At 38.7% G+C, this 7,785-nt stretch overlaps 1 pseudogene; it reads right to left on the minus strand.

The window, feature by feature from the left end:
* Positions 1-673: 673 nt before the first annotated feature.
* On the minus strand, positions 674-1,651 carry LOC113897396 (annotated as a pseudogene).
* Between the last annotated feature and the right edge of the window lie 6,134 nt (positions 1,652-7,785).

A 7,785-nucleotide genomic window follows, 5' to 3' on the forward strand; every position in this document is an offset into this window, starting at 1 on the left:
AAAAATGTTAAAGTAAATCATAAATAGCAGTGGGAAGATTAAATCAAGAATAGTTTTGCTAAAGCTCACCACCTGAGTCCCAAATTATGATTTAATGATAAGTAGATGCATTTGAAGAGTTGAGAGGCTTTAATAATAAATGATTCAAGGCTAAAATGTTTCCCATGTTAACTCAAATTCACATGAATAAAAATAAAATTGTACCAATAAATATAACAAAAAGCTATGACAAGCTACTGAAGCCAAAGTACGATATATAAAATACAGCCTCTGGGAAACCTGGAATTGACTATCAAGATAATCCAGGTAACTGAAGCTTCATTTCAAAATATTTATTTCAGGTTTGAGCATTTCATTGATCTGCTTCATCATGATACTGAAATATGGTAACATAAAGATTAAAATTATTACCTTAATAAAGAGTAAGTAACTAGTACCTGTCTATGTTAACAATTTAGAACTAAATTTCTTAACATTTCATAAATGACACAATGTCCCTATGCAAAGTAAAGGATTTCTTTGGTCTAATTTTTATTTCCTGGATACACGGCATGCTTTTAGACTGGTTTAGAGACCATAGATTCACAGCCTGTGTATTTTTTATATTCAACTAGATTCAACATTTAGCCAGAATCAAGAATCACTTTGAACTTTCTTTCAGGAAGTCTGAAAATTATTTCTCCTTCTGGATGCTCACTTCTCCTTCTGCTTTCTCATTTTCATACCAATACATTCTCTCTTTTAAATGATTCCATTCCTCGATTAATTCCTTGTTTCTTTTCTCCAGCATCAGACCTTGTTTCTCATATTCGGCCTGAAGTTTTCTCACGATCTGCTGAAACTGGTCTTGGATGCTAATGACCATCTTCTCTTTACTGTTGGTTCTGTTTCGTGCATTACCCAGTTGCTGTCAGAGCAACATGTTTTCACTCTGGAGTTGAGATAATCTCTCCTCTAAGGATTCCTGCTTTCCAAGGTATGTATTCACTTTGCCTTGTTCATTCTTCATACATGTGTTCAATTTCCTGCTTTTGACACTCTGATTGCCTTAGATCTCTCTGGACACGTTCTAACATCAAAGTCTTTTCTCTAAGATCATCTCTCATGTGATGCAGCTTGATTTTCAGCTTATTGAAAATATTTTCCACTGTAGATAGTTGCTGGGAAAGCGTCTCCTTGTTATCTTTTAGATTAGCCACATCGTACTTCATTTTGTCCCGCAAGCATAACCACTTGTCTCTTGCTCTCTGGAAGGCAAGTTCCAGATCTCTTTTTGATGTTGGACCTTGATCATGATCATGTAAGGCAGCAGCCAGTCTAGAATGGTAGGATTTCACTTCCATTTCCAATCTCTGTTTACTTTCTTTTTCGTTCTCCAGCTTAGAGTTTAGCATTGTATTCTCAGCTGTCAGACCATTAAGCTGGCCTGTATAGTGGGATATAGTTTTTGTTAACATTTCCTCGTTCAGTTTTATTGCCTTTTAAAGATCATCATTCTTTACTTTGAGAATTTCAATGTCCTCAAAATAGTTCTCTTCCTTTTCCCAATGCTGATTTTTCAGTGCATCTATCTCCAGTCTTAGCATGGGAATTTCCTCCTGCAGCATGTGCTTTTTTGTGCAACAGGTCTTCTATTTCTTCACAACTATCATAAACTTAAGTGAAACAAAGGAGATATTTAGCTAGTATTCAGTAAAGTGACATTCCATGATTTCTTCTGAAATGAAAGACTAACCTGTATGTTTATACAATGAAAATACTGCACCAAGCACATCTCCAACAGAAAAAAATAAGTTCAATTCAATCCACAGACTTTATACAAGCAGAAATTCCCAAAGTTTCAAAAATTTAATGGAAGACAATGAATCCACGAAAGTCAAAAAGAAATCCAAAGAGACTTTTCAAGAAGCTCAGAACTGGAAAGCCTTCTCTCTGAACTACAACGAACCCAGAAGGCTTAAAATAAAAGATTTATAGATCTGACTACACTTAAAAATTGCATCTGATGTGGAATATTTATATAATGGAAAACTAGTAAGCCATAAAAAAGAATGGAATAATGCTATTTGCAGCAACAGGGATGGACCTAGACATTATCACCCTAAGTGATATAAATCAGACACAAGTATTATATCATACTGCTTATATGTAGAATCTAAAATGAATTTATTCACACAACAGAAAGTAGACACAGAAAACGAACTTATGGTGACCACAGGGGAAAGCAGGGTAGGGGAAGGGATAAATTAGGATGTTGGGATTAACATATACACACTAATAGATATGAAATAACCAACAGAGATCTACTGTACAACATAAGGAACTACACTTAATATTCTGCAATAAGAATCTGAAACTGAATATGTGTGTACATGTGAGCATATGTGTGAGTGAGGGTGTATGTGTATTAGTCAGTCAGTCATGTCCGACTCTTTGGGACCCCATAGACTATAGCCTGCCAGGATCCTCTGTCCATGGAATTTCCCAGACAAGAATACTGGAATGGGTAGCCATTTCCTTCTCCAGGCTGCTGCTGCTATTGCTGCTAAGTCGCTTTAGTCATGTCGGATTCTGTGTGACCCCATAGACTGCAGCCCACCAGGCTCCCCCGTCCCTGGGATTCTCCAGGAAAGGACCCTGGAGTGGGTTGCCATTTCCTTCTCCAATGCATGAAAGTGAAAAGTGAACGTGAAGTCGCTCAGTCGTGTCTGACTCTTAGCGACCGCACAGACTGCAGCCTACCAGGCTCCTCTGCCCATGTGATTTTCCAGGCAAGAGTACTGGAGTGGGGTGCCATTGCCTTCTCCACCTTCTCCAGGGGATATTCCCAACACAAGGACTGAACCCAGGTCTCCTACATTGCAGGCAGATTCTTTACAGTCTGAACCAGCAGGGAAGCCCCATTTATATAATATATACACACATATACATATATATCTGAATCACTGTGCTGTATACCTGAAACTAACAGAATATTGTTAATCAACTATAATTCAATAAACCACACCACTTGCTAGGTTTATAAACACTGCATTTGATACCTCCTATACATCTACTTCACAGTAAGAGCCTTAACTCTGTATAAATAGACTAAATTTTGTAAAAAAGGTTTTTCCTTGAGACTATGCTACTTTCTAACATTTTAATAGGCAATTACAAGAATTACACCTATTGAAAACTGTACTAGGCACTTCTACAAACATTAATTAATTCATGAGCTGTAATGATTCTGGAAAGGAAAAAGTTAAAAATATGAGTAAGCTGCATGCCTTTTCGCCAGGTCTTTGGACTCTACTAGTCTTATGGAGAAGGCAATGGCACCCCACTCCAGTACTTTTGCCTGGAAAATCCCATGGACGGAGGAGCCTGGAAGGCTGCAGTCCATGGGGTCACTGAGGGTCGGACACGACTGACTTCACTTTCACTTTTCACTTTCATGCATTGGAGAAGGAAATGGCAATCCACTCCCGTATTCTTGCCTGGAGAATCCCAGGGACGGGGGAGCCTGGTGGGCTGCCGTCTATGGGGTCACACAGAGTCGGACACGACTGAAGCGACTTAGCAGCAGCAGCAGCAGTCTTCTTACATAAAACCACATGTCTCTACTACAAACATATCAATACAAAATAAGCTTCTTATTTCATTAATGGTACATACACTAATGGTAAATAAGCTAAAATTTAGAAAGCTCTTAGAAAACTATGAGATTATTTGCTGCTGCAATAACTTTCATTATCTCTCCATGTTTAAAATAGTAAGATGGGGAAAATACAATGAAAAACACTTAATAACTATCACTAAATATATATTATGTCATATCTATCACTGTTTTCAAAAGTTCCTTGTACTGAAATAGGACACTCACAGAGCAGAGTGCTCATTTTCTCACAAGTAGAAGAATCCCATCCAAAATCTGGTCTCTGAACTGCCTATAGTTTCCTCCTTACCATTAGGGGAAGTGATAAATAACCTAATGATCAATTGAGGAAGTGAAATCATTACCAAAACCCAGAATATCTTTAATTGGTAGCGAGAGTTCCCCCCCCTGCCCCGGCTTGGTGCAGGGGAGGCACTTTTATAAATTTATTCTAAAGAAACAAGTTTTTAAAGTGTTCAAAAGTGTTTTTAGAACTGATGTCACAGTTTTTACAAAATGAAAAACAGTAAATGATGTGAAAAGCTCGTTGACAGGGTATTGGTTAAAGAAATGACAGTGGAGCCAAGAATGGACTCTGATTCAGACACTGAAGGTGACAACGTGCATGGAGTGACCAACACGTTCACTCCAAAGCAGAGGGACTTGGTCGGGTAGCGCAGTCGATGGTTGGAACACACATGGTCTTCCTTGCCTAAACCACAATCAGGGTGCCAGCTCCTCCGACATAGTCACAAAAGATTTGAGATTGATTCCTATGGAAAATATTAAAGGCCTCTCCTTGGATGAGGCCATCGAATGTCACTACCTGATTGCTCTAGACAAATGGATTTGAATTACAAATACTACTTTCCCGAGCTCTTACCGAGAGCTTTTCATTATGGGAGATCTGCTGCTAGGACCTCAAGGATGGGACACAGTCCATGTTTGAGAGGGACATTGGGTGTGGGAGCAAATTCCTCTGCTGTGAGATGCCACTTGAGAACTCTGAAGAAGGAAGGACAACCAACTTCAAGAGTGTCTGATTTCTACCAACTGCTGGAAAAAAAATCCCTGCACCTCTGGAGGATGCCAGTTATCACCTGTCCTTGAGGACTCTGCTGTGAGGGAGAACACAGCTGGGAAAGCTGGAGCCAGCTCTGAGCTGTTCATGGGGCAGGTGGATTGGAGGGCTGACGGGCACAGAGGGAGGGGGATCCACAACACTCAGCCACCTGCCAGATTGAAGGCCAGAAGCAAGTTGATGTAAAATTAGGCACGATGGGTCCCTCCCAGCGCCCCTTCTCTTCTAGACCTATTCTCTCATGAATGGTCCATCAAGGCTGAAGAATCGGTTGCCTGAGGTGGGCTGAGAGCTTAACCTCCAGTTTCTACACCATTCTCAACCCTGTGGTTTCTCAGGATCTATTGTGTGAGCTACTGATGTGACCTCTTCCTCCCTCTACTCGAAAAAGTGCACCCAGCATGTCAGGATCATACATTTCTTATTTCCAGCCTTGTTACTTTGGGAACTTTGAATATTCTTTTCTTTCGTTTTTAACAATTAACCTAAAATTTCCTATAACACTAAACAAAATGACACTAAATAAATGGTATTTTTTAAGGGGGTATTATAAATAATATTGATAAAATCATGTTAGAAATTTGAAATTTTCACCAAAGATTACTCTACCTGATTCAGATTATTTCTCTCAGTCTTCACTATCACTTTTACTGCTTGGAAAGTGAGTTCTAGGTGCTGTTTCACTTCAACTTCTTTACTATATTGGTCTTCTTTTCTTCTTAAATGCTCCCTCATTTTTTCATATAACATCTCGGCATTTCTTCTATTCTCTTCTTCTTGCTTTAAGGTGAATCTGCAAAATTTAAAGCTCTTCTTAGAAAATCATGAGATTATTCAGTGCTGCAATAACTTTCGTTCCCTCTTCACAATGTTTAAAACAGTAAACGTGGGGGAAATACAATGAAAAACACTTAATAATGGTCACTGTTTTCAGACAGAGGGTTAAGAATAAAACTGCATAAAATTTTGTTTTCATTTTCTCTTGAGAAAAATGGCTACTTCATAAATCTGCGGGTGGGAATGTAAAGTAATATAAACTTTCCTAAGAATAGTTTAGAAATATAGATCACAGATCATTTTTAAGTTCTCATACTTTGACCAAATAATATATTATTAAAGAAAATGTATTTAAAATAATTAGAAAGGTAGAAATGAATTTATAGAAAAGGTGATCCTTGCAATATTAAATAGAATACAGAAAAGTGAAAAACAACTGAAAGTGAATTTGGTAAATCTTTAATGGGCTTTCCATTATGCTGAACTTCTGTATGGTCACTAAAATGATAATTTGGAAAAATATACATTATTAGAAGCATTCACTGTTAGGAACCTACTATATTATTTCCAAGAATTTCACACTCCACAATACTAGTAACACTTTCTCCTCTGTAAAATCCTAGAGGATAAATTAGTCCTTATAACACATCTACATTTCTGCAGTATTAAAGGAAACAATAGTTCAAATGTTTCTTTAAAAGCAAGGTGTACAGTACCTCAAGCTGCTGAGCTCTCATTCCCATTCCACTTTCTGATGGCCTAACTGTGATTTCACTTCTTTGGTTTCTGACAGCTCTTTTTTAGCCCACGAACCTTACTTTTCATTCTGTAAAATTATCCTCTAAGTAATTCACAGTGGCTTCTTTGGCTTCTTTGAAAATCTACTAATCTTTCATGCAAAAGAATTTTATCCTGAATTTTCAACAAGCTAACAGAATCTGCATGATGAAGAAAACAAAGATAGAAACAAACAAACAAAAATTATGTGAGTAATTTTTGAGTATAAAGGACTGTGCCTTTCAGGTTCACTCATCTACACAATGAACAAGTATTAAGGGTCTATAATGTGGAAGACATTATTCTAAGCTCTGAAAATAAAACAGGTGCCTCTGGCTCTTGTTTAGCTTTAAGTCTAGTAGAAGACAAAGACAAATAATTATGAACTCAGATATATACTCTAAGAAAAGAGAGTTCTATGATCACATAACAGAACTTGACATAGACTGGGTCCAGGAAAGATTTCCCTGGGGAAGAAATGTCACACTGAGAAATGAAGGATGAGCAGGAAGTAGTAAGTAGAGTAGGAAGAACAACCCTGTGGATAGTCTTCAGCTGCCATTATGTTTTTAACCAAGACAGAGTGAACAGCTACTGATTTACCTTCCTGAGTGGAGCGAGCAAAAACTACGCCAACAAAATACATTAAACAATGATTTTCATGACAAAGGGCTTCAGAGAATGGAAGACAATGATCCTGGAAACACATGAGGTTAGCCTAAGGGATGCCCCAGCTCACTGCCTTGAGAGAATTTCCAGGCCCCAACACAGGGAGAAGGAATGGAAGCTGAGTTAGCCAGACTCCCTGACAGGAGGTGATGAAGCTGACAGTCTGGTGAAACCAAAGTGGGCAGAGATCACAGATCAGAACCACAGAGATGAGAGAGTGGAAGAGAGAGAAAAAGGACCCTGGAGATCTGAGGAGGAGCCCCTCGGGTATTCAGCAGAGGAACGAACAGAGCCCATCTGGGAAAAACCACCTGAGACCAGGGAGAAACCATCTGAAAAGACTATAGGAACCTGTGATTGGTGCTCACTCAGTCCCAGGAATTCTATCTATTCTCATGAGCCAGGCTGGAAAAACTCCTAGGTACCAGCAGAATGAACAGGGTAGTCAGCAAGGTCTTGCCTCCAAGGCAGGAAATAATCAGCCCTAACCCCAGGGTCCCTCTGGATGCACCTAACAAATCATGAGAAGCAAGAGCGCAGAAGGATCTCTGGAAAACTCTCAATATTTGGAAACTAAATCACATGGATCTAAATAACCCTTGGATCAAAGAGGTAATGAAAAGAGAAAATACACAGTATTTTGAATGGAAGGAAAATGAAAACGTTAAGACCAGCAGATATTTTAGGGAACTTACAAGCTGATTCTAGAATTCATGTAGAAAGAAGGGTGAAAACTAAAACCAGATGGAACCACACAATTGTGACCTTTAACCACACAGCAAAGAGAGGCAACAGTTGGGCTTGAAGCAAGGGGGTAGCATGATGAGACCTGAATGTTTAAAAA

Source organism: Bos indicus x Bos taurus, chromosome 1 (assembly GCF_003369695.1).
Source record: "Bos indicus x Bos taurus breed Angus x Brahman F1 hybrid chromosome 1, Bos_hybrid_MaternalHap_v2.0, whole genome shotgun sequence".
In the NCBI taxonomy this organism is placed as follows: Eukaryota; Metazoa; Chordata; class Mammalia; order Artiodactyla; family Bovidae; genus Bos; species Bos indicus x Bos taurus.